This window comes from Phocoena sinus, chromosome 16 (assembly GCF_008692025.1).
Source record: "Phocoena sinus isolate mPhoSin1 chromosome 16, mPhoSin1.pri, whole genome shotgun sequence".
NCBI classification, from domain to species: Eukaryota; Metazoa; Chordata; class Mammalia; order Artiodactyla; family Phocoenidae; genus Phocoena; species Phocoena sinus.
In genome coordinates, this window is record NC_045778.1 from 75,877,754 (window position 1) to 75,892,081 (window position 14,328).

The window sequence follows — 14,328 nt, forward strand, 5'->3', positions numbered from 1 at the left end:
GCCACCACGGACCTGGCCACAGGGCTCACCTGTTTCCATTTCCCTCCACAGGCCACTGAGAAGAGGGGAAAAGTTTATTTATTTATTTGGCTCCTAGGAGACACCCAGGAAACTTCACTTTAACTCCCAGGCTTTGAGGAAGTCCTGATGCGGGAGGTCTGGGATCACTCCCAGAAACCACTCAGATCGATTTGAAAATGTTGATTCCATAGCAGGGTTCCCCACCGTACCCCCACATACCCGACTGTCTTTCTTCTCCAGTGGGAAAAAAAATCCAATAACAACAACAAAGCTGTGAATCTATTTCACCACACTGGCTGATTTTATTTTTAAAACCAAATTTCCTGTATTATGAAATATAGAACTTTAAGGAGGCACCCTCCTGTGGGTGGACCATTTACTATAATGCAGTGTCCACCCCTTTCCACTAGGGGGCGAGGTCTGCCTCAAAAGTGGGAACCAGAATTTCAGTGGCAGAAATTTGCAACTTAAAAGCTCATCTTGCAGGGTCTTCCTTGCTTAGTGGTTCAAAGTGAACTTTTTTTACATCCCAGATGAGACTGTGGTCATTCAAACGTCTACAGTGTTCACATCACAAAATCTCTGAACCTGGGAAGTAGAAGTCTTGAGACAAAAATTCTTAAGATGATCTTACAAGCCCTCCTTACAAGTGAGAACTTCTTAGACTAGAATTTAAAAAGTCCACAGTCACCAGGCCAAAAGCAGCGACCATGAGTGTTGGTCAGCCTAACATATTATGTGCCATGTCCATGACCTTCTCTGTGTTTGCTTCTCCTATCACCCACCATCTGGCTCACCTCCCCAGACCCTCCCCTCCAACAAAGATGGCCCAGCAACTCTTTTAGGTCATGAAGTAGCAAGACAAGGGTTTGAGTCCTAGCTCTGTCCCTTACTAGCTGTGTTGCTTTAGGCAAGTCACCTAACCTCTCTGAACCTCAGAGTCTAATCTGAAGTGGGCCATAAGACCTGCGGTGTTAAGTCGATGTGTGATTGGTAAAGCACCCAACACATAGTAGGAGGTTGATACAATTTATCTCTGTTCCTCCTCATTATTTGGAGTCATTCAGTATTTATTAGGTCAAGATGGTTGCTCTGTGATCTTGGGCAAGTCCTTTTTCTCTTCTGGGCCTTCTTCCCTTTATGCAAAATGAAAGGTCGAGCTAGGCACTCTTGGTAGACTTTCCCAGCTGCAATCATTCATTGAGTCCTCTGATTCCAGGAGAGCAGAAGAACAGAAGTGAATGGCTGTGCCTATGACCAGGAAAAGTAGGACCGGGGGAAGAAATGAACTGTCTTATTTTCCTATGAGCTCATCGGGAAGAGCAAGAAGGGCTTTTATCCTCACTCTTCTTTAGAGGGTTTGGTATCCTGGAGGCTAGAGTACCAGATGAGAGAGGACATTTTTGCTCTTGTAAGCCTAAGATGAGAAGGGGATGTGCTGGGGCCTGCCAAGCTGCTGGGGAGAAGGACGGGCTCCCCAGGAACTGGGTGGGGGAAGTCCCAGCCCCATGTGCACACAGGAGGATGGCATAGGATGTGTTGGAGGCTGGCCCACAGGATCTGAGGCCTTGAGAGCTGAGAAGCAGTGAGGACAGAGTATCCTGTGGGAGACAGAGAGGAGAGAACCCTCTGTAGGGAAACCTCTAGGGCAGTGCTATCCAGTAGAACTTTCGGCAATGATGGAAATGTCCTATATCCACCCTGTCCGATATGGTGGCCACTAGCCCCATGTAACCACAGAGCACTGAACTGTGGCTAGTGTGACTAGGAAATTGAGATTTTAAGTTTATTTCATCTTAATGTATTTACATTTAAATCACCATAAATGCAAGTAGAAGGAACAGGGTAGCAAAGGTACCAACCACGGAACAGGACTGGGACCTTCCAATTTCTAGAGACCCTCCAGAGTACTGAGTCTTTTAGTCTCTCCCCAAGGCCCGGAGAAGGAAGCATCAGTGGCCATGCCTGAGGCTCAGGCTCACCACAGATATTTGTCTGGACTGCTGGGCGAAGGCTACCTCCTCAGGGGCAGGGAGAAGCATGTTGGGGGAAGGGAAGGTTCTAATGCCAGGGAAGCAGAACTCAGCTCTGTATCAGGAGTCCCAGTGTTACCCCACTCCTACCTGCACTGACAGTTATTTAAATTTCAATTTATTAAAGTGAAATAAAATCAACAACTTAATTTCTCAGTGGCATTGGCCACATTTCAAGTGTTCGGTGGCCACATTTGGCTGGTGGCTACCGTATTGGACAGGGTGGAATAGGACGCAAGGCTCCCACGGCTCTACTTGGTGACTCTGAATGAGTTACGTGCCCTTTGCGCTTTCGGCCCCTGACATTCATTCTACAGATTTCTCATGGGCGGCTGGCTGCTGTGGGCCAGGCGTGGGTTAGGGCTTCAAAGGTGAACAACACAGACAGCCTCTGCCCTCGTGGAGCCCACAGTGTGGGGAGAAACAGGTGTTGATGGAATCATTGCACTAAGCAATGCTTCAGCGCCCCGAAGCGAGGAAGCCCAGTTCTTTGAAAGCTTAAAGCAAAGAAGCTGACCTAGACCCCAGGAGGGCATGCGAGGCCCAGGGAGGGGTCTCTGCACGGAAGTAGCCCTTAAGCTGAGACCTGAAGTATGAGTGAGATTTTTTTTTTTTTTCCCGCTGTGCCACGTGGCTTGTGGAATCTTAGTTCCTCAACCAGGGATTGTACCTGTGCCCCCTGCAATGGAAGTGCAGAGTCCTAACCACTGGACCACCAGGGAATTCTCATGAGTGGAATTAAAATGGGTTTGGATGGAGAAATCGGAACCCTCATATGCTGTGAAATGGTACAGCCACTTTGGAAAACAGTCTGGCAGTTCCTCAAATGATTAAACATAGAGTTGCCATATGATCCAGCAATTCCACCAAGTATATACCCAAGACGCATGAAGACATATGTCTATACAGAAACTTGGGCACAAATGTTCACTATTCATAGTAGCCAAAAGGTGAAAAGAACCCAAATGTCTATCAGCTGACAGATGGTTTAAAAAAATGTGGTAGATCCATACGATGGAATATTATTCAGCTGTAAAAGGGAATGAAGTACAATACATGCCATAAGGTGGATGAACCTTGAAAACATGATGTTAAGTGAAAGAAACCAGTCACAAAAAAGCCACATATTATATGATCCCTTTCATGTGAAATGTCCAGAACAGGAAAATATGCAGAGACAGAAAGTAGATTAGTGGTTGCTTAGGGCTGGAGGGAGGAAGAGGCTGGGGAGAGAGGGAGGGTGACAGCTAAAAGGTACAGGGTTTCGGTCTGAGATGATGAAAATGTTCTAAATTGACTGATGGTGATGGTTGCAAAACTGTAAATATGCTAAAAAACGATTGAACTGGACATTTAAATGGGTGAATTGTATGATACATGAATTATGTCTCAGCAAAGCTGTTTTTGCTTTTTTTTCATTTATTTACTTTATTTATTTATTTCTGCCTGTGTTGGGTCTTCGTTGCTGCACGTGGCCTTTCTCTAGTTGCGGCGGGGGCTTCTCATTGCGGTGGCTTCTCTTGTTGCGGAGCATGGGCTCCAGGCATGTGGGCTTCAGTAGTTGCAGCACTCGGGCTCAGTAGTTGTGGATCACGGGCTCTAGAGCGCAGTCTCAGTAGTTGTGGCGCACGGGCTTAGTTGCTCCGTGGCATGTGGTATCTTCCCGGACCAGGGCTCGAACCCGTGTCCTCTGCATTGGCAGGCGGATTCTTAACCACTGTACCACCAGGGAAGTCCCAAAGCTGTTTTTTAAAAAAGGAAAAGTTGGGGGTCAGGAGACGATTTGGTCCAGACTAGAACATGAGCTGGGGAGCCGACTCCTTTAGAAGATGAGGAAGAAGGCCAAGTGGCCAGAGGCAGGGGAGCAGGCAGAAACAGCTGGAGTCATGGTGGATTGGACACTGGGGGGACTTGCGAACCAAATCTGTGTTTTGAAAAAGTCATTCTGAGCGATGCATGGCAAAGGAGTGGGGGGCTGGCAGAGTGGAAATGAGGCTTAACGTTTAAGAGGCTTTTGTGGTGATCTGGGAGAGGTGAGGGGGCTTGGGCAGGAATGACAGCCGTGGAGATGGTGGCCGAACAGACAGACGGGGAGAGACGGAGCTCAGCTCCTGCTCTGCCCAAAGGGAATGACCATCCCTCAACTGCCCTGCGTGAATGTTGGCTGTGCTGCCAGGTCCCCAGGTGACCACCCAGGGGTATGACTGTGGCCACTCAGGAGACAGAAACCTCCTCTTCTATCACAGATTGTGTGCATTCTTCCAGAAGTTTTTTAAAAAATTTTTTAAATTTTTTTAAAAAATAAATATTCCCAAAGGATGCTGGCTGGTGGCAGTATAAATTGGTACTGTCTTTCTGAGGGCAATTTGGAACACTTTAGCAAAGGGCTTAGGATGTAAGCGACTGTGGTATATCATTATAATAACGGCCCCAGTGAATCCCACCTCCCTGTGTCTGTGCCCCTTGGCTTCGCTGCTCCACTCATCAAGAGATGGAGACCATTTCTCCACCCTCTTGAATCTGGGCTGGCCCTGGGCCTTGCTTTGGCCAATAGAATGTGGCAGAAGTAACATCATGAACCCCTTATGGTTCAGGAGTCTGGACCATAAGGGGCTTGCACCACCACCCTTGTCCTCTGGGAGCCCCGGGACCACACCATGTTGCAGCCCGGGCTAGCCTGCTGGAGACTGAGAGGCCACGTGGAGAACTGAGTTTTCGGCCAACTACCAGCACCAACAGCCAGACCTGTGACTGAGGCCACCTGAAACCTTCCAGCCTAGTGGCCCCTCCAGAGGAGCACAGCCACGTGAGTGACCCCAGAAGGAGCCTAGTGCCCCCTCCAGAGGAACACAGCCACATGAGTGACCCCAGAAGGAGCCTAGTGCCCCCTCCAGGGGAATACAGCCACGTGAGTGACCCCAGAAGGAGCCTAGTGCCCCCTCCAGAGGAGCACAGCCACGTGAGTGACCCCAGAAGGAAATTCCACCGAAAAGGACTTCTCCAGCCAACCCTCAGAATCATGAGAAATAATTAATTTTTTAATCAATTTAAAAAAATTGAAGTATAGTTGATTTACAATGTTGTGTTAATTTCTGCTATACAGCAAAGTGATTCAGATATGTATATATATATATATACATTCTTTTTCTTAACTATTCTTTTCCATTACGGTTTATCATAGGATATTGAATATGGTTCTCTATGCTATACAGTAGGACCTTGTTGTTTATCCATTCCATATATAATAGCTTACATCTGCTCACCCCAACCTCCCGCTCTATCCCTTGAGAAATAATTTTTTTTTTTTTTTTTTTTTTTTTTTTATCGATACGCGGGCCTCTCACTGTTGTGGCCTTTCCCATTGCGGAGCACAGGCTCCGGACACGCAGGCTCAGCGGCCATGGCTCACGGGCCCAGCCGCTCTGCGGCATGTGGGATCCTCCCGGACCGGGGCACGAACCCGTGTCCCCTGCATCGGCAGGCGGACTCTCAACCACTGTGCCACCAGGGAAGCCCAATAATTGTTTTTTTAAGCCACTAAGTTTGGGGGCAGCTTATTACCCAGCAATAATACTGAAAAACATGCTCTTTTGATTGAACAAATACACTTCAGGCATTTATACTGGTGAAAGCAAAATCCAGAAAAGAGCCAATGATTTAGTTACGAAGGTGTTCCTTGCAGCATTGTTTATAGTGCAGAGCGTCAGCATGACCTTAGCTGTCCAACAGTAGGAATTAGAATACTGTACACTATGCAATCATTGAGAAGCTATTGTTGAAGCATTCTAGCGGCAAGATTTCCAGAATATACCAATAACTGGAAAAACAAAAAGTCTAAAAGCGTGTGTGATCCCCTTAAAATATGCATATTTTAAGTATATTTTAATATGAAATCGGTGGGTCCAAGCACGTGTGCAACTTCAGTTCGATCGCATAAAATCGCTCTCTACAGTGGACGCCACAGGGTTTCTTCCTGCCGGCAGCGATGAGCTTTCCTGCTTCTCTGTGTCCCAGTCCCTTCCTGCCAGCCACGTTTGAGAGGCAGGCCAGTCCATTCTCGGAGCTGATGTGACATAAAGCAAAGATAGCTTCAACATGTATTTCACTGAACAAGATTTCCTGGTTTCCTGGCCACTCAGAGACATCTTCCCCGGACCCATTTCTCACCCGAACAAAGGGGCCTGATAGGCTCCTGGACTCCCTTAAGGAGAGGGACCCATCAGGCCCAGCATCCCACAAAACCGGCAGGAAGCCAGGCTCCATGGGCGTGGGATGGGATGGCAGCTGGCGGCAGGGGAGCTGTCATGTGTCCACCCAGAACACCAGAAAGGGCTCAGCGAGTCTCGAACACAGTGATGAACTTCTCTTTATCTCTGCATCACTGAACAGCATGGCCAACTGCTTGGCTTCCCCAGCAAGCTCTGCATGAGTCACCCAGTGTCTTACTGTGAGCTGAGCATGTTTCCTGGCAGGCAGGTGCAACTGTTCCTTTATGCGCCCTTGAGATACCCAAGGAGTGAATAATACTTGCTGTCCCCCCTTCTAACACCAACTAAATATTGAATCTATAATGCCTTACTTAAAACAAAATAATATTGCCCCCGAGTCTTTTCTTTCTGCCGGTTCAGTACCCAAGAGATGAGTCACTATTTTTCCCCCTTCTCCTGGCCGTTGAATCAAGGCTGAAGGTCCCTGGGGTCTGGGACATCTCCTTAATTAACAGGAAGCTTATTAACTCATGGGTTAATTGAGAAAATCATTTACCAAACCACATGTGAGCGTGCATGTGCGAAACCCTCAAACTGCCATAAAGACCAGAGACCCAGCTGTGGCTTGCTGAGCTCTTTCTTCAAATGTGGGTCACTCCCTGAACTAGGACAGGCTGCAGGTGTTCCCTTTGTGCTCAGACAGACACTCAACTCTTAACCCCTGAAAAAAGAAGGAGGGACAAAGGCCTGCCCGGGCACGTTGAGGAGCAGAAATCTCAGAGGGAAAAGCCGAAGACCTCTTTCATGTTGAAGTGCCTTGTTTTCCTCTTACATGATGATATAATCTGTTAAATTCAGTTAGAATCACAAAGACCTGGATTCCACCTCCCCTTTCCTACAACTTTCTAGCTGTGTGACTTTCAGCAACTCACCTAACCTTTCTGAGCCTGAGTTTTTCATCCTCCCAGAGCCACTGCGAAGATGAGATGATATGATGAATGGAGGTGTGTGGTAGGCAGAATAATGGCTCAGAGATATCCATGTCCTAATCCCCAGGACCTCTGAATGTTACCTTACATGGCAAAATGAACTTCGCAGGTGTGATTAAATTAAGGATTTTGAGCTGGTGAGGTTATCCTGGATTATCCAGGTGGGTCTGAAGTAGGCATCGGGGTCTTTATAGGAGGGAGGCAGCAGGTCGGAGAGGTGGAAGGTGAGGAGACTGTGGAAGGAAGAGATTGGAGTGATGCGGCCACAAGCCAGGGAATGCCAGCAGACTCTAGAAGGTAGAGGAGGTGAGGAGCCCTCAGGAAGAACCAGCCCTGCTGACACCTCGACTTTACCCCAGTGACACTGGCCATCATAACTGTAAGAGGATAAATGTGTGTTGTTTTATGTCACTGAGATTGTGGTAATCCATTACAGCAGCCACAGGAAATGAATGCGGGATGATGTGTAAATATTAAGTCCTCCACAAATGGAAGGATTTGCTGTAATGTTGCCAGAGCAGGTGAGGCCAAGGTCAGTGGGTGTGGCTGATAAGCCAGCAGGGTGGCAGCCTGCAGGTGTCTATTTGCATGGGACCGGCTGTGCTGCTCTGAGGCCCAGCGACAAGGCAGGACACAGAGGAAGTAGGGAGCATTGGCCCCATTTCTAGACGCACCACGGCCTGGCTGCAGTGCAGGAGACACTGCCTGGCACGTCCTGCAGCCTGAAGCCTGCAGCTCAAGACTGCTGGCTGATCTCAACCTCGACCTGGGTCACTGTCCGGGGGCAGTGGAGAAACGTCCCCCTTGGGGCCTTGCGGGCCGCAGCCATCACTAAGATGTTTGAGCCAGAAGACACAAATTTCCCGTGAAACTTCCTCAAAGAAATAATGAAGTGAACCCTGCGGGGGTGGTGAACACCAGCCCTTGGCATTTGGACAGCGTGCGATGGTGCCACTGATGAGGCCTTAGGACCCTCAGGCTACTGTCTGGCCTTCCTGTCACCCATCAGAGTTTCTCTCCAGGACACCTGTTCCTTGGAAGCTCCACTGACCTGGTTCACGGCCACCCCTCCACGCCCTGCACAGGTGTGACCACACCTAACATTTCATAACGTGGCTTATTCCCTGGAACTCATGTGTGAGTCTCTGGGAGTTCCTCCTCCTCTTGGCCACACGCATTCTGAGTCCACTCGGAGAACCATCAGCCACGGCGGCAGAGCGGGACGCTGGATGTCACCGGCTTCTCGTGCTCCAGGTGCCTCGGACAGTTTTGTTAACCCAGCAGCACTGCAGCTGATGGCCAGGGCGCCCTGCCATCCAGGGGCCGGACTAAGGATCGGGGTCCCCTCTGCTTAATTATTCAGTCAACAAAGCCCAAGTGGGTGGCCTCGGGCCTCTTCCTCGCGAGCGTACACTCACCTCACCTGTGTTCCTTGGGTCAAGGCGCCTTCTCAGGCAGCCTCTTCTCCCTCCCTGTCTGCAATTCCTACTTCTCCATCTGCCCCACCACAGCCCACGGTCCACATGGCAGGTCCAACAACCCAACTAGGCTATAAATTGGATCAGGTTGTCATTTCATTGCTTTAAAACCCTCTACTGCCTTTCAAATAGGACTTGGAAATACATTTCCCAAGTAAAAATACAGGATGCCAGTTAAATTTGAATTCCAGATAACACATGAATAATTGTTTAGTATAAAACTTATCTGAAATTCAAATTTAACTGGGTGTCCTATATTTTACCTGGCAACCCTTATCGAATACGAAGAATGTGATCTCAACTCCTTGCCTCGGCCGCCGCGATCCTGGGGGGCCCGCTTCACCATCCTGGTGGATTCACGTTATGCCCTCACCTGCTCTCCATACCTCCCACCACCCCATGTTTCTTCCTGCTGCTTGAACATTGAATCCCTGCTCTGAGCCCTTGCGCTTTCTGTTCTCTGCCTAGAACATTCTTCCCCGGGTCCTCACACAGCTGGCCTCTACTTCTCAGGTCTCAGCTCCGGGTCACCCCCAGGGTGGCTTCCCTGAATCCCTCCAGGCTCTCTCTGCCCCATATTTTCTTCTCGTTGCACATCTAAATCCACTGCTCAGTGGGCTGGAAAATCTCAGAAACTAGCCAAGTGGAAAAGGCACAGGAAACCCGGCAAGTGATTTTCCATCAGGATGGCCTGAGCCAGGGTCAGCGGAACGCTCTGCAAGAGTCGGCCTGGTACTCCTGCCACACTACCGTTTCCTCTTCCCCGAGGAGCTGGAGAGACCGGGGCGGGAGAGGGAAGTGTGTCTCCTTCAGGGTCTTTCTCTCCCCACTTCCTCCGCGGCCTGGTTTTGTAGCATGGTCACGGATGGCATCTTTCTGTCCTCACCACCACTCTGCCTGTTCTCTCTTCTCAAGCTGGGCTGCCTCCTCTAGTCAAATGTTAAGGAGACTCTGGAAAGTTCCTCCTGGTCAGTCGGTGTTTAGGAAGGTCTCACCAAAGGGTCTTAACATCACTATGCGTTTTCCTCTGAACACCATTCTCAGAACAGGGCGTCCTGAGCGATTCTAGAATTTCAAAATTTGTGGTGCCATGAGAGGCCAGGGGGAGGGGAGCGAGCCTGAGAACTCCTTTTTTTTATACGAGGTCATCTCCTTCTGGAAGTTGGGAGCCAGTCGTCAAAATTCCAAACGTTCTTGATCTGAGTCTTTAGTAGGTGTTTGCTAAATGCTCCGGTAGATTCTCTCCAATGAGAATCTCTCCTGTGAATTCCAGTATATTGCCCAGGTGGGAGGAAGAGCCGATAATACTTTCCTCCTCCCCCATCCCCTTTTAAGTATCTTCAGAATTGGGAGATGTACAAACCCAGCCCAGAGATGACAAGGAAGGCAGTCAGAAAATGAGATTCCATATGGAAACGGAAATTTTATGCAAGAAAATCAGGTAGTCAGCTCGGCACTGCCTCAACTCAGTCACTCGATGCACTGGATCCCCATTCCGCATGCAGGGGGTGCACGCTGCCTGTGGCTGGGCAGCGGACTCTGACCAGCCTGAAACGTGACCTGCTCTTGTGGGATCATGCCAACATTAGTGCAGGACAGTTTTAAGATCATCTTGGACCTAATCTTACTTTCAGAGGCTCTGCTGCTTATCACATCAAATATATTAAAACTCAGCCCGTTCCACATCAAAGCTAAGCTGTTTTGCTACAGATTTTGAAAGAGCTTTTATCATTTTGCTTTTGAAATTATTTAGATGTGATAAGTATTTAGTGTATAATGTCTATGATTTCTTAGTAGTCATATATGTTTGGGAACGTTTGGGGAAGTGAAAGAAATCTAATCTCTGTTATCTTCAAATGTCAAGATGTTCGACCACTCAGTTAAGGAACTCAGCAATTAGGGAAGTTGACAAAATGTTACATCGTGGGTGGGCATATAATTAAATGTTTATTAATTCCAATATTGCCATTTTGCCAATATTGCCAATATTGCCACCAGGATATGCTGGACACCCGTTTAGCCCACAGGCAGGGCCCATAGCCCATCTTCCAGCTGCACCTCCTATGCCATGCAACAGGGAACATTGCCTGGTTCTCCTGCCCTCAGTAGCAACCCAACCACCACCGGAAGAGTGGGGAGGGAGTAGCCAAACCGTAAGAGATAAAGGCTTGATAAAGGGATAAAGGATGGAGAGATACACCATGAGACCTAGTGACAACAGAATAAACATAATGCCATGTTTGTATTAGAATAATAACCTAAGGTTCATTGAGTTTACTATGTGACAGACCCCTTGATAAGTGCCTCACATACATCATTTCACTTAATCTTTAAACAACCCTGCAAAGTTCCAGATAACATCTTTATCTTCACTTGACAAATAAGGGAAGGAGAGAGGCACAGAGCAATCTCTAAGTCACAGAGCCAAGAAGCGGCAGAGCCAGGACATGAGCCTGGGACTGTCAGACTCCAGAGCTCTCAGCCACTGCCCTGCTGGAGAAAAAGACCCACCTCTTGTTATCCAGCTGAAAACTGTGTTTGAGGCTGGCTTTGAACAAGGCAAGAGATGCTCTAAGAACAGCTTGGAGCCATGGAAGGTCAATGGCTTACTCATGATTGATGAAATTAATAAAAAACTATAGCCCACGAACAATGTTTAAATTCATTTTGGCTGAAATTTACTCCATCATTATGAGGGGAAAGAACCATTATCTTCCCGATAGTCCTGAGTTGGTTGATGCATTTAAAAAGCAATTTTGGTAAATTAAAGGATATTTTTGCCCTCTCTTCCTGAATGAAAAGCCAATAGAGCACAGAAAAGCGCACGTTTGTCCTAAGAAAAATGAAAAGTGATACACTTGAGGGAGAATTATGCCTGGACGGAATTAGTAATGACCATGTGATGAAACCTCTGAAAAGAGCCTGTGGCCTAATTATCTGTCCCCAGGCCCATCCAACTGCCTAGAATCCCACCTTTAGAAGTCTGGCTTTCCCGGTAAGTGGCCTGAGGTGACCTCTAAAAATGGTTCGCTATTCACTTGACCCAGAAAACCCCACAAAATCATGCAAGTCAAGAGGTTCAAATCTTCGTGTTCACTTTAAGATCGCTCGTGAAACTGCTCAGGCCATTAAGGGTATGCATATCCGAAAAGCCACCAAGTATCTGAAGGATGTCACTTTAAAGAAGCAGTGTGTGCCGTTCTGTCGTTGCAATGGTGGCGTTGGTAGGCGTGCCCAGGCCAAACAGTGGGGCTGGACGCAGGGTCAGTGGCCCAAAAAGAGTGCTGAATTTTTTACTTCACATGCTCAGAAATGCAGAGAGTAACGGTCAACTTCAGGGCTTAGATGTAGATACTCTGGTCATGGAGCACATCCAGGTGAACAAAGCCCCCAAGGTGCCGTGCAGGACTTACAGAGCTCATGGTCGGGTCAACCCATACATGAGCTCTCCCTGACACACTGAGATGCTCCTTACTGAAAAAGAACAGATTGTTCCTAAACCAGAAGTAGAGGTTGCCCAGAAGAAAAAGATATCCCAGAAGAAACAAAAACTTATGGCCTGGGAATAAATGCCACAAAAAATAAATGCAAGTAAAAGTAAAAAAAGAAAAGAAAAGAAATCTGTACTTTTGGGTTAAGACACTTGTTTCTAGAAGTCTTCTGTTTTCACCTCCTGACAAGACGGACTATGTCTTATTGGGCTGCGTATCTTCGGGCTACCCAGCTCTTTCCCTAACTTGCTGTGGAACCTTTGGTGGCTACTGCGGACCGTGTTACATGTGCCAGGCGTGGGGGGAGGACAGGGGAGGGGAAGAGGCCGGGCTGTCCACTGAGGTGATCACCCCCAGCAGCACGGAGAAGACAGGACTTAAATAACTGCAACTCAGGGAGGAGGAAAGAGGGACTTGAACAGTGACCTGAGACTTCAGAGACAGATTCCTCTCAGCTAGTTGGGGAAGTGACCCAGGCAACAGGTTCAGTACAATTTTAGAGGAACAGCAACAAAAAGCAACCTCTTTGGGGGTGGCCAGAGGGTGTCATCCTCCCCCTTTGTAACTGAGTCCCCTGTAGCCTGTAGAGAAGGGTGGAGGTATCGAGAGACTGGAATTTTTTTCATTCTCTGCTGTTTCTCTCGCACACTGGGCAAGCCTTTTCTCCTATCTGGGCCTCTTTATCTATAAGTGGGTTGACGGAGAGGCAAGCACTGCCCAGCTGCCTCCCAGTGAGGTTATAAGAAAGAGGCCCGCGCTGTGAATGGCTCTCAGTCAGGGTGCCTTCACAGATGGGTCTTTGCTCCTTGCCCCAAGGGCGATGCTGTGACTGACGGAGCCGTCTCCTGACCCACAAGCTCACCATCAGCAGGGTGGGGCCAGGCCCTAGCTCTCTGCAGATCCCCCCTTCCTGGGGGTCCAACCCGCCTCCCTAGCTTGCTCAGGCCATTGCATCTTCTCTAGTGGAACTAGTGACGCCCCCTTCCTCAGCAGGAGGTCGGTGACCACCAAGGACACCACCCCAGCCCAAGGTGGGCAAGCACCTGGCCTGAGCTTGGCCACTGGCCGCTCAGAAGGGGCACTGTCTCCAGTCTGTGCAGTCCCAGAACGTTTGTCCTTGTTGCCAAGATAGGCCGAGACGGGACTTCCAAGGAGCTAGATGCTGCTTCTCTTCCGGTACCAGGTTACCCTGGTTACCTGGCAGGGCATCCGCCTGCCGCTAAGAGAGAGCCTGCAAGGTAACTGGTGCCTCACGCACAGCACGAAGGCCTGGGGGAGGGTGGGCCTCTGGGCTGAAGGAGGACAGTCATTTACTGCCGTGTCCCAGTTGTCACTCATTTAGTGATGTGCTCACTCCATTCGTTGGTCATTCATTCAGACATTCGTTTGCTCCTTGATGTTTTCAGCTATCCATTTGGTCATCCACCCGTGGATTTATTTGTTGATTCAGTTAGACATTTGTCTCCCAGTCCACTCATCTATCCATCTACCCACCCATCTATCCACCAACACATCCATCCCTTTATTTGGTTGGTCGGTAATTAAATCAGCTAGGCAGTCAGTGCACATATACGTACTCCCACGTCCAAAGCCCTGGACAGGGGAGGGCAGGGCGCTAACATCCACCGCCGGGCTACTATGTGCCCGGCAAGGTGCCGGCCTCTTAACATATTTGATCCTCACATTAATCCCGGAGGCGAGTACTAAGCTTCCCACCTACAGAGGAGAAAAGTTAGCCCAGAGACACTGGGTGGCCTGCCTAGAGACAGTCAACCAGTGGGAGACAGAGCCTAGGTCCCACCCCGGGTCTCCCTGGCTCTACAGCCCATGCCTTTTTGCCTTTTTGTTTAACATCTCTGTTTATGCAACAACACAATCACAATAGTAAACGTTTTAATTGTCCCCCAAACTGTGTAGTGCCCCCTCTTGCCCCTCTTTACTTTTCCATCCTCTGATTTCTCTGTAACTATAAATTCGTTTGCATTTTCTACAGTTTATACAGTAGAACAGGAATCATGGAGTGTTTTTTGGAGGGAGAGTAGTGTTTTGTTTGTTTGTTTGTTTGTTTTTTCTCGGCCACTCTGCGCGGCTTATGGAATCTTAGTTCC